This window comes from Diceros bicornis, chromosome 4, assembly GCF_020826845.1.
Source record: "Diceros bicornis minor isolate mBicDic1 chromosome 4, mDicBic1.mat.cur, whole genome shotgun sequence".
NCBI classification, from domain to species: Eukaryota; Metazoa; Chordata; class Mammalia; order Perissodactyla; family Rhinocerotidae; genus Diceros; species Diceros bicornis.
Window position 1 is genome coordinate 7,947,948 of NC_080743.1, and position 14,600 is coordinate 7,962,547.

The following is a 14,600-nucleotide window of genomic DNA, read 5'->3' on the forward strand; positions in this document are numbered from 1 at the left end:
ACACCGGAATACTACTCAGCCATAAAAAAGACAAAATCATCCCATTTGTGACAACATGGATGGACCTTGAGGGTGTTATGCTAAGCAAAATAAGTCAGAGAAAGACAAATACTGTATGATTTCACTCATATGTGGAAGATAAACAAACAAAAAAACATGTAGATAAGGAGAACAGATTGGTGAGTACCAGAGGGGAACTGGGTGAGGGGAGGGAGAAAGGGGTAAAGGAGCACATATGTATGGTGACGAATAAAAACTAGACTTTGGTGATGAGCACGATGCAGTCCACAGAAACTGAAATAAAATAATGTACACCTGAAATTTACACAATGTGTGATAAGCCAATATGACCTCAATAAAATACTTTTTAAAAAATTTACAGACCAGTCACCTTGCCATATTCAGTACCTAGCTTAATTTCTTTTCAGCTTCTTCAAGAAATTCAATGTGTTTGTTAAGTGCCATCAGTATGTTGGACATTTTGCTGGGTGATGGAGATACGGAAGTGAACAAGACATGTAAGAACCCCATCCTCAGAGATCATATATCCTACCAAATATTTTACCTAAATAGCTTTAAAATAAGAACTGGGATTTTCTCTAAGTTGCCATATACATCTTTAACTTTAGATAGCAGAAAATGATAAAATTTAACAGAAAACATGTGCATGTAGTCTAATACAACATACTAATAAAATTTGTATTTCTTCATAGGAAAAATTTCCAGAATATGAGATATTTGATGATTAGCAGAGGCAGCATGAAAACATTAGGCTTTTTAGTTGTGATGGGAAAGCACTAGTCTGTAAAAACAGAGAAGGGAGAATGAAGGGAGACTGTGGACTTCACAATTTGACCTTGGGTCAACCTTGCTTTATTAAAATTCTTAGTTTGTTGCTTCTGTTCTGTACATTCAGCCAGATAGCATGATGTTTTATCCTCTGGTTATTTAAATCTAACCCACTTCTACATATTCATAAAAGTGATTAATTAGAACAATAGTAGAAAATGATTCTGTATATTAATTTTTATTCCAATCTTAGCTGAAGAAAAAATTTTACTGTATGAAATCAAAAGGTTAGATAAATTTATGAGTCTATTTTAATTTTTTTATGTATATACATACAGAGAAAGTGTCAGAGATGGAGACAGAGAAATAGTAGACAAAACTAAAACTGTAAGGAAGATAGGAAAAATCAGCCATGATCCCGCCACTCAGAAATAAACATTGATAACACTTGATCCTAAACTATCTCATTAGTCTGAGTGCTATCATAATTACCATTTTGTGACTGAAGAGGTTGAGGCTTACATGGATTAAGTAACACATACAATGGTGCCCAGCTGGTAGGTGGCATGGATGTGATTTGACCCTGTCTACTTCACTTCAAAGCCCTGTTTTTAGCCAACATGAGTAATTGTTCTTGTAAGTTGTGATTTCTAATGGGTGATATATATGTATTTTATTTAACCAATACTCCATTTTTGGATATTCAGGTTGTTCCTTTTTTCTTTACTTATCCAATGTTACAACAAACACTGGACATTCTCGCCCACTGTTTATATAGAATAATGCCTAGAAATGAGAGAACTTGTGCAACTAGCATTTTACAAGCTACATTTAGAATTATTTTCTACAATTTTTTCATCTACACAAATAAGGTGGAAAACAAATGCTAAAATGGACCCCAGTGTATCCCAGCAGTCAGCTTCGACAGTGATCATCACTGTGCTCCTCTTGTTTCGTCTATGCTGATGTTTATGTTCACTATAATATTTTAAAGAGAATCCAGATAATATATCATTTTACCCATAAATGCTTGTGAGTATCTCTAACAGGTAAAAGTTGAACTCTGTAATGATTTTCTGTTTTTCTTGCAGTTTATGTTTTGAAGAAATAGGATCCTTTTTCCTTAAAATTTTTCCATGGTCTAGATTTGACTCGTCAGTTGTGGTGGTGTTTAACCTGTTCATTTTTTCCTACTTTTTTTTCCATAAACTGGTGGTTAGATCTAAAGGACTGATGAGATTTAGGTTCAGTTTTTTTTTTTTTCCTTTGGCAAGAATACTTTGTTGGGGATGCTGTGTACCATATCAGGAAGTATATGATTCCAGGTGGTCCCATTTTCAGTGATGACAAGACTGTCATCGTGTTCTATCTCCTCTCTTTCCTTTCTTCTCTACTCTTCCCTTCCTTCTTTTTAAATCTTTTTCAATCTGATAGCCTGAAATTCATAACTCACTGTCGTTTTCCATTTCTATGATTACTAGAGATACTGATTTTTTTTTTTTCACGTGCTTATTGGCCGTTTGAACTGCTTTAGTAAATTGCCTCTTTGTTGTTCATTGCACATTTGCCATTGTGGAAGAATGAACAAGTTTTTTGTTGCATTTTAATGTAATTAGATTAGGGGCATGTTTAATTTTTTATATAGAACATTTTTAAGAGATGATGTTTTAAAAAATGTTCCTAATCCAACATGAAAACACATTTCTTATACACTGGTTTAATTAATTATAACACATTGTGGTTTAACTGTTACAAGACTGATGAGTATATTCAACCTCCAAGGCAAAAATATTTCACAAATTTAAGGAAAAACACAGTTTTATATACAGAATATTTTAACAAATATAGTTTTCTAAAGCAAACATCTTCAGGCTCAGAATTACACATTGACAGTTCTTGAATTTTTTATTAAATGTGACTATTTATAGAAAAGATCATTGCTCTTATTAAATACAGTTAGGCAAGAAATTTGACTTTATGATGAAAAGATACAGAATGGGTATAAATTTAATTAAAATGTTATGGCAGATATCCATAAATATTTGCTAAATTTTTTTCCAATGAAAGGTCATGAATAACCTAGTGCTTTTATTCTCAAGACACTTATGTCAACAGCTTTTTACTTCAAGTTTCTCATTAATACTTTTGAAATTTGTGACTAATGATTTTAACAAAAGCAAAATTAAAGTCATTTGGCTCTTAATATATTTTATTTTCACATTTTTTCTATCCATTTGTTTTTTTCATATATTGACACTAACCCTTTACTGTCCTAAGTACTGCAAATATATTTTTTTTAGGGTGTCATTTGCCTGTCACTGTATTTACCTTAATTTAGATTTGTAGTAATTTTTAAATTATATGAGGTAAAATATGTCAGGACAGCTGATTTTCATTATTCATGGTAGTTATGTTCTTATAAAGTTTCTGTGAACACTGAATTAGTGAACACTGAACGATTGCTCCTAGGGGAAAGACAGGTTTAGGTTCCTGTGAGCCTCTGGTCTCGACGGTTTTATTAGCCGATCAATACATAACCTTATTTTATGTGTGTTCTGTTTAAAGGCACTTATTCAATATATGCTTATCAACATTGAACTCATAGCCAAAAGCACTAGAAATCATGCCTGAGTGAAGCTTATCTAACACATTTTCTCTGCAAGGGGCCTGTCAGCCTTCTTGTGCTTAGGAACACTAGGCAGCACTTCAGCACTATTCTTAGGGGACATTTCAAAGAGGAAAATCACCAACAAAAAGTACAAATATGCAAAAATGTGACATGAAAGACCACAAAAAGGACATTTATTTGAAGTATGAGACATGAAACAAGAAGGCAAAGCATCGCCTTGTTCACCCTCAGCTGGAAATGTGCACATTTTGAGCACATTTGAGCAACTCAAATTTTTTGCCACTCTGTGCATGTACATGTCCACTAATGACCACAAAAGTGCCACAAATATTGGTTTGGGGGTTACAGATAAATTTTCTAGAAAAAACAACTTATAAATTTGGAATCTCCAAATAATGAGGATTGACTACATTTTCCTTTTTGATTTTTCCTTTGCTTTCCTGTGTCACCTACATTTTAATGATGTCTTTGAATAATTCCTATTGTGCTCTATTGTTATTGACCTATATTGTGTTAAAAGTAAATAAATGTGTTTCAGCAAACTGCAATTTAACTAATATACCAAACCCGTGTTTTCTGCAATAAAATGGTATACTAGAGATTTTTAAGAATTTAAATGTTACAGTGACTACCTCAAACTTTTATCAAACTTTTTCTTTGAAAAAAAATCATCACTCATGCTTTCTACCAATCAATAACAATTATATTTTATATAATTTTCTGTATTGTTTTGTTGGAGTTAATATTCTAATACCTAGAAAATATTTAAATACATGTAAATCATTTGTGAGAAGTTTCAGAATTAGGTTATTGGACATTTAGCTATGTGCTTTAATATACAGGGTTTAATTACTAGAAAATGGTCACAGCCTGGTTTGAAAATAAGCTGTTATGAAATATTCTAAATGAGAAGATTCGGTTGATTCTGAAACTCTTGTTACTGACATAGAAGCTTCCTTTTGACTTAAACGAATGCCCATAATGTTGAAGGAACATGTCAGGAATTTTAAGATGTTGGTGTGAGGAACTCTTTTCTTAAATTAGTTTGTGTATTTTACACCAGGTAAGGTAAATCACCTAAAACATTTCTAATGTTTTTAGTTTAATTTTGTAAATTAAATATATGTGCACACACATGTAGTCATTTTTACAAAAACTCTATATTGAAGATATCATTATCTGTACTATACAAACAAGGAAACTGAGGCTCAGGGGTTTAAATAACTTACCCAAGTCAAGTAATTTGCCCAAGACCATAGAGCAAGTAAGTGCTGAAGCCGAGGCTCATCTTTTCGCTCTTCACACTATGAGCTCTCGTTACATTAAACAATTTCAGGTTCTCTAATTTGGCATATTCTTTCTCATTTCTTGGCTTTTCCACATACTAGTTTCCCTTCCTTCCTCTTCCTTTCCATATACTAATTCCTCTTACCTGCCCTCACCATCTTCACTTGATGAACTTTCACTCATCCTTCAGTTTTCAACCCAAACATCATCTTCCAGTTTGAGCGAGTTGTCTCTCACATGTATTGCATCCTTGTTAATATTGACAACACTGTCTTATGTTTGCCGTCATTTTTGCTTGTATGTACAATTGGTGAGGTCAGGGAGTGTGTCTTGTTCACTGTTGTGTTCCCAGCCCCTAGCACATTGACTAGCACGTAGCGGGCCCCATTGTTTTGAGTTATTTACTGCTTAAGTGAAAGTGTATTTCCAAATGTTGAGCAAAGCAACATGTTTCTAGATTTGGCAAATGTAAGTATTTTGATAATTTCTGAGGTGGTGGATTTCCAGAAACCACAATAATTGACTTACGAGAGGAAGCTAGAGAAGAGGAATTATTCTGGAAAGATGTCGTCCTAGGGTCATTAAGTTACACTTATGGGATAAATGGCAGAAAAAATATATACCCCAGAGGAAGGGATGATAGAAAGCAATTATAAATTTTCATTAAAGCCTGGAAAACAGTAAGGATGAATGAGGAAAATATAAGAATATTTATCTAACATATGATTGTGAGAACACAGTATTATTATTCGTAATGTTTCAGCAATTGGAAACATTCATCTAATCATACATCTAATAGCTCTCTTCTTGACAAATTGGTTCACTTTTTATTTCCTATTAAGATGTATCCATGGATACCTTGTATACATACACAAATTCATCTTTGGAAAATTTTATTGGTTTACTTACATTATCAAGAGCATCTGTTACTCATTTGTGGCAGATGCGAGGGACACCAAGGTAAAATGAGCATAACAGACATAGGTCCTCTTTTCAGAGAACTTCATGGTTGAGACAAACACCCAGAAGCATAATAATAAACTGTTCATTATAACAAACAATTTCCCAACCCAATCCCATTGTCAACATAATTCAAGCAATATTAAATACAGTTGGAATACACCCCTGGAGTATGTGATAGCTGTGTATCACTCTTTTTTATGTCATTAAAGCTGAATGCAAATCAGCTAGGGAATGTTCATTTTTACCTATCAGTGCTGTAGGCAGATAAAACTCTCGTTTGTCCTGTCGGCTGTGGCACATTGCTATCACTGACCAAACACCAATTTGGGCTGTGTTCTTTTGTGCGGGAAGGAACAGGAGCAATTTAAATCACCCGTAGGCAACTTTCATTGTCTTCGTTCATGTTTCCTTACTTGGCACTGATTACTTATCTTTGTTCTCCTATTAACTTCTGTGCGACTGAGGGATACAGAAATTTAACAACTTGTGTGATCTATCTCATTTGTAAAATGCAACTAATCTACTTACTGTGGCAATGAGTGGAATTCCTAATAACACCAGACAACTCTAATTACTTGAATGACTAGAAACAATTTGCCACAAATTTGGAGACTAGACATGGGTTATGTGAACTGTGTCTCAGTGTAACGTATAGACATCTCCACAATGTATCCCACTGGGTGGGTAAAACTAGCTTAGGTATACTGTATTTGTGTTTTTGCAAGAGCCTGGGGTAGTTTTCTTCTACTTTTCCTTACTTTTAGCCAAATGTTTGGCATTAAATATTCAGATTAAATATAAATATGCTGGACTGTAGATCCATGTAATTACTCCTCCTGCTTTAAAATCATTTGTTAGATGGGGCCGGCCCAGTGGTGCAGGCGATTAAGTGCGCACACTCCGCTGCCGCGGCCCGGGGTTCACCGGTTCGGATCTCAGGCGCACACCAACGCACTGCTTGTTGAGCCATGCTGTGGCAGCGTCCCATAAAAGTAGAGGAAGATGGGCACGGATGTTAGCCCAGGGCCAGTCTTCCTCAGCAAAAAAAAAAGGAGGAGGATTGGCGTTGGATGTTAGCTCAGGGCTGGTCCTCCTCAGCAAAAAAAAAAAAAATCGTTTGTTAGATTTCATCAACAATTTAATCCCTTTTATAAGGAACTTATAAACACTTTTGTAGCAAACACTCTTGGTTCCCTTCTCTCTTGCCGCTTGCATCTAGAGGGGCTAAAAAATAATTTCTTATTTTCTCAGCCTCACTTACAGCTAGGGTTGGCCTGAAACAATAGTTCTTATCGGCGAAACTAGCAGAAGACCACCGGGGGTTCTTGAAATTGTCTTGCTTTCCTAGTACAAGAAGCAAGGGCTACTAGGACTGTTCCTTCTTCCTTCTTATCACATGGAAAGAACTCTACAGTAGCCGTCTTGAGGAAAAAGACCAAAATAATAACAGAGAACAAGGAACTGACTTTGTTGAGCTATTACATCAATGCCAATAGCTTCCTACTTTCAGAATTCTAATAACATGAGGAAAAACAAACCTTTATTTATTTAAACCACTGTAAGTGGATTTTATTTTAAGCTAAACACATTCTTGGAACAAGATGAGAGAGTATAAATTTACATACAATTTTATATATATGCATATACATATGTGAATGAAGCAAGAAATTTCGGGGGGACGGGTACAAAAAATTTAATTGTATGAAATGCAGGTTCATGTTATTATGAGGTTAATGAAAATCACTGTTTTAGTAAAAATAGTGTAATTGTAAAGAAAATTTATCCTGTTATAACCACACACTGAATTGAGAAAACTCCCAGCGACCAGGAAGCAATCATTTCCTAACATCCCACCCAGCTTCATGCTCTCATCACAGGGAAGACAAGAATTTTAGCTGCCTTGGGGCTGGTCAGAGGATGAGATTTAATCACCGATTATGTATTCCTATTAATGAAACTATTAAGTTACTATAATTTAAAAGACAAGAAAGTATTTCAATGTGATTATCAAAGGAATTCAATAAATATTTCTCAAGTGTCATCTAGGAGAGCAGTGCTGTGCTAGCATTGCAAGGTATACAAAAAATGTACAATTCTTAATATCTATCTTTAAGAAGTTTTCAATAAACATTGTGTATATGTAAAATAACCTTCAAAGTTGCAATCATAATGCAGTAAATAAAATTTAATGTCAATTTTAGATACCTACAATTTTTCTTAGTAAAATCCAAGTCCTTTTGGTTATTGTAAAAAAAAAAATTACCTAACTTTTGTACTTACAATCTAAAATAATTAATAGGTCAATTATTCTCTGTTAAAATAAAAATCTTTAGTAGTACTGTACTGTATATAAATCCATAATAGTATCCTCATAATTAAATGTGTAGTAAAGTAAAAATACTCTGTAAAATAATGTAGCAAAGCCTTCAAGTCCTATGTGTTTGCTTCCTCAATTAATTCAGCAATCTTTTACTTAAAGTTATCATTGTTATAATGTAGAGAGCTAAAGGCTTGATGACTTGATACATTCATGGACTTCATGATGAGAGAAAATAACAATCAGAAGCCTAGAAAGACCAATTGAAAATAAATTTCACTTAAAATACTCCACATTGCTAATGAATGACCAAAGTTTAGTTGGGTTCTACCTTATGGATATGTTGTCAAAAATGTTAGCCTTACCAGATCTTCAGAGAAATGAAATGGTCTGTATTTCAAAGTGGAAGGGACATTCAAAATGGCAAGGGATAGGCCAGAGTACGGGCAATGAGAGTAGATGAAGAATTGTTCCATAATGAACTATTTCTTCACACCCAGTGAAACTTCCTTGTTCAGAATATACTGCAAGAAAGTGAGAGGAACATATGTTCCAGAAGAAATTCTGTCAGAACTTGTGCCTAACTTTAAATCACCAGATAATATTTAAATGTTGGAAGTCAAGGTTATTCACTGTTCTTTGAGAAGGATTTAATTTCCATATTGTATTTGCATTTTTAATCCAACATCTATTTATCCCAAGCTACGTGACAAAGAAATTCAATTTCTAATCAGTAACACAGCCAGTAATTGTCTCATGGCCAGGTTGGTTGTTAATGCCCTCTTTTTTTTTTTTTTTTTTTTTTTTTTGTGAGGAGATCAGCCCTGAGCTAACATCCGCCAATCCTCCTCTTTTTTTTGCTGAGGAAGACAGCCCTGGGCTAACATCGGTGCCCATCTTCCTCCACTTTATATGGGACGCCGCCACAGCATGGCTTACCAAGCAGTGCGTCGGTGCGCGCCCGGGATCCGAACCAGCGAACCCTGGGCCGCCGCAGCGGAGCGCGCGCACTTAACCGCTTGCGCCACCGGGCCGGCCCCAATGCCCTCTTTTTATAATACAATTTACTCACAGCTATGATAGTTGAATGGGTGTCCCAATTACATTGGAATATGGGTGGCAGCAGCTAGAGATTAGAGTTCAGCTCTAGGCAGGACTAGGATAGCATCTAACACGAATCATGAGGCGATAAGTCAAATGCAGATAAGTCAGCAAAAGCAAGCATATCATTTATATGAGGGGAGGGATCACATCTGATTTGCTTACCATTGTATCGGTAGTACCTACTACAATATCTGGCACATAGTAGGTTCCCAATCAGTAGTTATTGACTCTCCAGTTCAAAAAAAAAGGTCAGAATTATCTTAGGAGTGTTATTTGTAAGAAGAACATATTAGCAACAAAGATCATGTATAGTGTAAAAGTCTTTGTGAGCTGAAGTGTGTGTTAGAATCAAAAATCAGAAACACTCTGAGAGCTTGTGGGGCTTGAGTCTACACGGGGAGGAAATGATTTTGTCTGCAGAACTCAACATCTCAGCCCTTATGGTCAGAGTGGCTGCTATAACAACAACAACAAATCCCCAAATCTCAGCAGATAGTTATAATACAAGGTTTATTTCACATTCTTTTTCAAGTGCAATGTAGATCAATAGAATGCACTCTACACGAGTAGTCATTCAGGGATCCAGGCTCCTTCTATTTTTCGCATCTACTTCCTCTAGATTTTTGGAATTTTCTCCATGAGCCAACAGATGAGGAAAGAGAATGAAGTATTTATGTACTCAGAAATTGGCACAATCACTTTCACTCACATTGCATTGTCTAAAAATAAGTCACAGGGCCGTGCCAAAGGGGTATGAAAATTGTGCTCTGTCTGACTTTGCTCAGGAAGAAGGGGACAACATGGAAATTGGTAAACACTGGCAGTGTCTGTTACAGTCCACTCTTCAGAACATCACATTTCTATTGCACTCTTTTTCCCACACATGGGACATATTCATTCCTCCTCCAAAAAGATAGCCCCAAATCCCTTTTAGTCAGTGGATCCAGGTCAAAGCATAGGGACAGTACTTGGGTGAAAGGCAGTCTTCGTGGGAACTAGATGTCATTTCCTATGGGCCAGCAGCCTAAGAACTAATAAAAGGAAAAGTAATCCACAACCTCATATATAACAATAATATACAGTGATGGAGCGTAATCAGAAAAACATAATAGAAACTCACTTTTAAATTAGAAAAAGAATGGAAGACACTGGCCCATAACAATTATGAAATATGACTAGGCAGGATGTGAAGACTCCTACTGTGGAAGGAGTGGGAGGGATGTTCCTTAATTAGACTTCACTTCTACTGTCTGAGAAGAGCACACTCATCCATTTTTTTCCCCAAGTCCCCTGGCTCCAGGCTTTGGGAAGTTCTTCGTTCTCCGTTAGCCTCCATTGCCAGATAGGATGTGAGCATTAGGGATATGCCTACCTTGGAAGCTGCCCAGTATTCACAGCTTGCTTCTGGCGTATGAAGTATTGTGGTCAGAGAGTTATTTTAAATATGAAATAATTTCAGACTCCTGGTTTCTTTGGCCATAAAATTTCCTTAAAAACTTAGTAGACTTTTGATCTATTTGATTCTAGTAAACTCTATATCAGCTCTAATCAACTACTACGCCCAAAGTTCTTTCCTGTACGTGCCAGTCTCTCTCTGCTTAATGATAGAGACATCAAGGCCGTTGTACATGGCTGAGGAGGCTATATCCTGAATGTGATCCTTGCTATAAAGACTTAGTAGACCTCTGACTCTCAGAGACAAACATTTTTGTCTATTTGTTTGGAGCCCAGAAATAGTTGTCTTTAGCATTCCCTCAAGGCCTCAAATTTATGGACTTTCTTTTCCCTATCATTTCTGCTAACAAACCTGCCAATTCGTGTTTAAGCTCATCTCTTTCTCATAATATTCAGCTGAAAACAGCAATAGCATCCAACACATATGGTCATGTTGATTGTTTCTCGTTACTTCTGCTAGAGCTATAGGCTCTGTGAGCAGGTGCCTGCTTTCCAAGTCATCACTGGTTGTAGTTTTACCAAATATTTGAAAAGGCAGAATAGGGCTTTCCAGCCTCATAGCTTCTGTCTCCATGCCGTCTGTGGCCCAAACACATAGCATTAGCTTAATGCCCCTTATTTCAGTTTTTGTCATGGTAGCACCCAACTTCAAAGTATCAATTTCTGTATTCAGAGAGGCTAACTGTTGCAATAGACAACCTCAACATCGAGTGGCTTAAACAATAAAAGTTTCTTTCTTGCTCATGTCACAGTCCAGTGTCACTCTGTGTTTGGTGGAGAGGTTGGATGTGTGTAGGCTCTGCTCTAGTGCTTCAAAGCCCCATGTCCATTCATCCGTGACTACTCCTTCTAGACCAGCAGCTCTCAAACTGTGGTCCGTGGACCTTTGGGAGGGGTGGTGGCCTGCAAGGTCAAAATTATTTTCTTAATAACACGTGAACATTATATGTCTTTTTCAGTCTGTTGACATTTGTACTGATGGTAAAAAAAAAGCAATAGTGAGTTAAATTGGTGGTGCCTGAGCACAAATCAAAGCAGTGACTTCAAACTGTAATATAGTCACTGTCTTCTTCACTGCCACTCACTTGCAGAGTCAAAACACCATCAGTTTCTCCTAAGAATGTTCTGAATGGAGGAGGAATAATTATTTATCTTAATAAATCTTCACCTCTAAGTACAAACCTTGTCACATTCCACGTGAAGAAATGAGAGCTATGCATATAGGACTCCTGCTGTACCCCAAGGACGATGGTTGTCTCAAGGAAAAGCCCTTGTGCTGGTGTTTGAGTTTCAAGCTGAACTTGTCATTTTTTTCCCTCTGCAATACTATTTTTGCTTCAAAGAACAGACAGTTCAAGCTTGGATATTTGACAGAAATTTCCTCAAAATTTACCAAAATGAGCCAATTATTTCAGGGACAACAATTGTCAGTATTTGTGGCAAATGGTAAAATTTGAGGTTTCGAGTGAAAATTAAATTTTAGAAAACGTGTATGTGCCACTGTGAATTTGAATGCTTCTCAGTATTTAAAGACTTTTCTGATGAGATTGGTGGTGGTGTTGATACGGTATAATGAAATGTGTCAACATGTTTTGGAAGATATGTATAACTCAGTGATCCAGTATTTTACAAATGACCGATGCTTGAAATTACAAAATCATATATTGGTAAACTGTTCATTCAAAGTGCAAAGTGGAGCCATGGATTATAATGTAATAGAAGATTAAAGGTGCGTTGATGTGGTTTTTAGATTCTGTATTGCAACAGGGCTTTAAGAAACAAGAAGCTTTTGCATAGTATCAAAGAATATCCAAAATCATCTTAAAATACTCCTTCCTTTTCCAACTATTTGTCTATGTGAGGTTAGATTTTCTATTAAAGAAATTGGCAAAAATGTAAATAATGCCACTCTTCTCACTAATTTTTTTTAATTATAGCTATTTTTAATGTGGCTGCAATTGGAAAGTTCTTGACAATATTCTTCTCCTTACAAGGGTTGTTCTCATTTTTTCCTACTCATTTCTACCTGATATTTGCTTATTTTGTAAATGTGTCCTTTTTTTCTGCAATTGCCATTTATTGAACCCTATGAATAGGCCTTGACAAGGTACTTCACTTTCCTATGTAAAGTAATACTAAAAAAAAAATCTTATGAGGAAGTAGTGTTATCCCCATTTTACAGAAGAGGAAATCTTGGTGCAAGGTGGTGAGATAACTTACGCACATCCTCTGGAAACAGAATTCAAGCCTAGATTTATACATTTCCATTGTCTCTGTTCTTTTCACTTTCTTATACTCTGTTATGGAAAAACGACTGTCCCAAATCAAAGCCTGGCTATCTGATTTTCTATTAGATTCTATTAGTTTTCATAGATTCTCTACTCGAGTAACTCAGATTGTTTGGAATCTTAGGATTTTAGGAAATCTTTGGAACTGAATTTAGATCATGTTCTTGACTCAGATGCACACAGGAAATTTTCTCTCACTAGAAAAATTTTTGGCTGAAATATCATAGTTTTTAATAATCACACACAATCTTTTTTACTAGAATATAGTGTTTATTTTTCTACTCTCAAAATGTTGATGGAAAGTTGTTCCAAGGCTAGGCTCAGCTTTCTGGGTCTTTTTCATCCCAGATCTTGACCCCATATTTCTGTACTGCCCTGTTAGCTCTCTGACACCTTCAATTAGATGTTTAAAAATATTTTGTGTGGATTTTTTGGCTGTTTTCAGTTAGAAAGGGTTGGTTTGAATTACTTCTATCAACATTACTGAAAGAAGAAGATATATTTTTATATTCCTTATAGTGTTACCTTTTTTCCTCCAGAAGTTTCATTTTTGTGTAGTCATATCTTCTAGTTCTTACCTTCATTTTTAAAAATTTTATCATTGTAAATGTTGTCTCAACTCTGAAAATCGATATTTATGAGTATATTCTTCTCATAGTTTCTGTTTTGTAGTTCTTTTGGTTTAAATTTGTTTCCCATTTAAATTTTTAATTCACTTGGAATAAAATTGGAGGTAAAGATCTAACTTTCTTTCTCTAAAAAAGTAATTATGCCATCAGCATTTATTAAATTATCTTTTATTTTCTCATTGATTTGGAACTCCTAATTGTATATGCTAAATTATTTTCTAGTTATATTATATTTCTGGTTTTGTGTTTTGGTTCCTGGTTCTATTTTTGTACAAATACCATAGTTTAATTCCCTTAGCTTTGTATTACATTTAATATGTGTATGGTGTATGAATTTTTTAAATTGGTGTTTTTCTTTTCAAAATATATTGGTTCTCTAACATCATACATAATGGTGAGAAACTAGAAGCTTTTCTGCTAAAATAAAGAATAAGAGAAGGGTGTGCCCTCTTACCACTCCTTTTCAACATCATCCTGGCTAATGCAATAAGGCAAGAAAATGAAATAAAAGGTATACAGAATGAGAAAGAAGAAATAAACTTTTGTGTGCAGATGGCATAATCATTTATTTAGAAAATCCAAATGAATCAACAAAAAATTTCCAGAAACTAAGAAGCAATTATAACAAGAACCAATCAGAAATGAAGAATACGATACTGGAAATGAAAAATTCACTAGAGAGACTCAAAAGCAGAGTAGAGGATACAGAAGAACGGATGTATGAGCTGGACGAAAGACTAGAAGAAATTACCCAAGCTGAACAGGTAAAAGAGAAAAGAATTAAAAAGAGTGAGGACAGTCTAAGGGACCTCTGGGACAACATCAAGCGCACTAACATCCATGTTATAGGTGTCCCGGAAGGAGAAGGGTGAGACAAAGGGGCAGAGAATCTATTTCAAGAAATAATAGATGAAAACTTCCCTAACCTAAGGAAGGAAGCAGACATCCAGGTACAGGAATCACAGAGAGCCCCAAACAAGATAAACCCAAAGAGGCCCACACCAAGACACATCATAATCAAAATGTCCAGAATTAAAGATAAAGAGACAGTCCTAAAAGCTGCAAGAGAAAGACAAGTTACATACAAAGGAAACCCCATAAGGCTATCAGCTGACTTCTCAGCAGAAACCTTACAGGCT